This window comes from Benincasa hispida, chromosome 7 (genome assembly GCF_009727055.1).
Source record: "Benincasa hispida cultivar B227 chromosome 7, ASM972705v1, whole genome shotgun sequence".
Taxonomy (NCBI): domain Eukaryota; kingdom Viridiplantae; phylum Streptophyta; class Magnoliopsida; order Cucurbitales; family Cucurbitaceae; genus Benincasa; species Benincasa hispida.
In genome coordinates this window covers 35,641,979-35,645,708 of record NC_052355.1, presented here as the reverse complement: position 1 = coordinate 35,645,708, position 3,730 = coordinate 35,641,979, and the positions used below count along the sequence as shown (strand labels likewise).

At 41.7% G+C, this 3,730-nt stretch overlaps 1 non-coding gene across 1 annotated transcript; it reads right to left on the bottom strand.

Annotated features, from left to right (window-relative positions):
• Nucleotides 1-3,242: 3,242 nt before the first annotated feature.
• On the bottom strand, nt 3,243-3,349 carry LOC120082306. Its single transcript, XR_005483137.1, has one exon. It is a non-coding gene; the product is annotated as a small nucleolar RNA R71 (small nucleolar RNA).
• Nucleotides 3,350-3,730: the final 381 nt, after the last annotated feature.

Here is a 3,730-nt window from a genome sequence, read left to right as displayed (position 1 = left end):
TTCTCCATCGCAAAGGGATGCATACGTTCAATGCATGGGTGTTGCGGTAATCAACCATATGCATCCATCGCATAGGAGTTGTGATTGTCAAGCGATTGCGGTCATCGTGTAGAAGTTGCGGTAATCAAGTGAATGCGGTCATTTCAAGATTGCGGCTACACGATGATAACCATAATAGCAGGATTACCGCAAGGTTGGTGGAATGGAAGCATCAACGCATATCTCGAGAAAATAAAAAGATGATGTTGACATTTCACCTACCATGCCGTTAGCAGCAAAGATTCAGAAAAGGACCAATGTGCCACGAATGTCAAAATCAGAGCAGGTCTATTAATGCTGTCGGCGATCAAGCTTTATAAATAGAAGCCGCTGAGCATAACTTCAAAACAACCAAGTTTCGGTCATCGAGTGGATCTTTGTGATCCAGAAAAATGCGTTAGAAGAAAGTTTGAGAGTTCTTCATCTCCTTCATCCATTCCGAGTGACGACTGGAGCCTTCGATGGAGATCTCGAGAGAGTCAGCCTCACCGTCCTTCCATGGCACCACCGGCAGCCTTGACACACATATGCTGGAAGCAAGACATTGCTTCTAGCTAGCCTTTTCCATTTCTCTTCTTTTCTTATATTGTATTGTATTACATTTTGGCTTAAGAAATTAATACATTTGTGATCAATGTATTTCTATATTTCCTTCGATTCTATCTCCATCTTCATTTACTTAGCATCCTTAATCTTCATTGCATCACTTAGCGAGATTGTGAGAGTATCACACACTTAATCATGCGACATAGGAATATGAAGCATGTAGCAAACCACCGGGAGGTGTGCGTAGCGTGAGTGTTATGAGAAAACCTTATTTTCTTAGTGTGAAGTTGTAGCAACGCCTGTCTATAGGCGGATGCAACACTTGTCTATGAGTAAAGTCAGCAACAACTAACTGCCTAGGAGGGTAAGTGGTTGGTTGATAACAGGCAGAAATGCACGTTATTACAGTGCTAAGTTATTAAACAATGAAGGTTTGCGTTGATCAAATATGTTAGATTGCGTCTAAAAAGCATTAAGTTCATAACATTACGGTGGCATGCGTTCATCGCATAGAAACAGTTAATTTTTGTATTTTTATGCAGAATATGCATTGACGCAAGGCGGAAAGCGCGATCACAAGAAATCAATGGTCGAGTGCAGCATTACCGCAAGGCTTTACGATGATTTGTGCTCGCAAACATCTGCTCAAGAAGGATTGCCGCATAGAGCCGGTGCAACTTAGTGGGTGCATTTAGGTGAAAAGCATTATTAATCACGATGGGACAGAAAGCTGATGACGGTCGAATCCGAATTAAGTTGACAAGCTGCTAACGATAACAAGTACACTCAGTTTTCGATGACAAATATTTGACGCATCAGTCAGATAATTAAAGCCATCCCATCTGTGCAATCATAAGAGAGAAGAATTTCACCCCGAAGGCTCTATAAATACCAAAGGCAACCTTCAGAAGAGGAGTTCGGAGAGTTAGAGAATTTTCCCTTAGATAGTTTAGCCTTGTTCTTAGATTTTCTTTTATTTTAAGGTGGAAGCGAGAGAGGCGAGATTGTGTCGATAGATCGTTCCGGTGAACTTGGGAGAGTGCCGAAAGCTTCAAGATCAGAGAGAGGGCCAGTTTCTAAGGAAGCAGGAATATCTTTTGAACAGAATAGAGTTGACAGTGTAAAGGCCTTGGGAAGCAAGGGATTGTTACCAGGCTCTCTATCCTTAACTTCCATTGTTATTTTGTATTCAAACTTATCTATAGAAATAGAATTTACTTCTTTATATCTGTTCACTCTCTGTTTATTATGCATGAGTAGCTAAATCTGTCGAATGGGTTGAGAATTACTTAGCTAGCTTAACTGGGGATATTCACTCTATGCGATTATCTTGGATTATGCATGCTTCATTCGTCCATTAAAGATAATCGGGAGGCTAGTCTAAGGACAGGGTCTAGGCTCAGAAAAGTCAAGTTAGAATTGAGGCTCGGGAGAGTCAGATTAAAATGCATAATCAAGAGACAGGAGCTTAGGAATAAGCATTGTCTGCTATTAACGCATTGCATGCATCCTAGAGATAGGATATGATTGTGTGTAGTCACCGTGTCTTTGTGTGCATCTTGTATCATCGCATAGGAAAAGAGTAGAGACTTAGGAATAAGCTATATGGACATGCATTCAACACATATGTCCTAGACTTAGGAGCACCGCATTTGCATTGGAAAATGATTTGCTGTTGCATGAGTGTAGCATGATCGCATAGTTTGACGCATCCCCAGGAAACGCTAGCTAAAGACCTTCTCAACCTGTTCCTCCGCATACTCAATGCACTATCGCATAATCAAGCTTTTCTCAAATTTGCCGCATTTATTTATTTTATCACCGCAAACAACAACCCAAAAAACTATTGATTTATTTGGTTACCGCAAAGTTTTCTGAGAAATTACCACTGTATATTGTTTTCCCAAGTCCCTGAGTTCGACCCTGGACTTACTAGGAAACTCAGTGGGGTTTATATTTGGATTCCACTGAGAAAAATTTTTGCTCAACGCATTTCCATCACCGCATTTCATTCCATATTTTCACTTCATAAAATAATGCATCAAGTTTTTGGCGCTGTTGCCGAGGACTTCGGCAAATCAATGTGCTAACGGTAATTTTTCTGATTTCTTTGCAGCTCTCAATCTCTAGCGAATTATAATCCAGAGATTGGGAGGACATTTCGACGAAGACTGAGAGACAACCGCCAACAACAAGACAGAACCCCTAGAATGGCGGAACAACCAGAAGCAAGGGCCGCAAATGCGAATAATATAATGGCCAACCCCATCCTTTTAGCAAATGACCACAATAGACCCATTCGGGACTATGCATCACCTAACCTCTACGATTTCTCTCCAGGAATCATGAGGCTAGCATTAAACGAATTGAGGTTTGAAATGAAGCCGGTAATGTTGCAGATGATCTAGGCTGCTTTGCAATTTGGAGGAAGGCGTGGCGAGGACCCGCACGCTCACCTCCAGAGCTTTATAGAAATCTGCAATACTTTTGTGTTCCCGAATATCTCCACTGAGGAAGTTCGACTCACTCTGTTCCCATTTTTCTTATGCGATCAAGCAAGAAAATTGGTGTATTCTCTCGAACTGGGGGAGATAACCTCGTGGGAATAAGTCATCGAAAAGTTTATGAAGAAATATTTCTCACCAACTGGGAGTACCAGGAGAAGGAAATTAATAACAAATTTTGAACAAAAAGATGACGAATCGTTCAGTGATGCCTGGGCGAGGTTCAAGAGGCTGGTAAGAGACTATCCACATAATGGCTTACAGACTGCTTGCAAATGGAGATCTTTTATCAAGGACTGAACCTTGCTTCGCAGACCGCTGCCAATGCAGCAACAGCTGGTGGTCTGCTTGACAAAACATATGAGGAGGCAAAGAGTATACTTGATCCCATTTCAAAAAATCACGAGGATTGGCGGGAAAGCGATTAGAAATTAAGAATTAAAGACAGTGATGTAAACTATGGGGCCATCGCATCCCTACAGAATCAAATGACTGTGATGATGAGTTTGATACAAGGCATCGCAATTAATAGCACGGGAGCGAAGAAAGGGCAGGTTAGCGCAATTGCTCAAACAACCGCAAGTTGTGTCATCTGTGGAGATGCTCATTCGATGGAAGAATGCCCAGAAAATCCGCAGTCA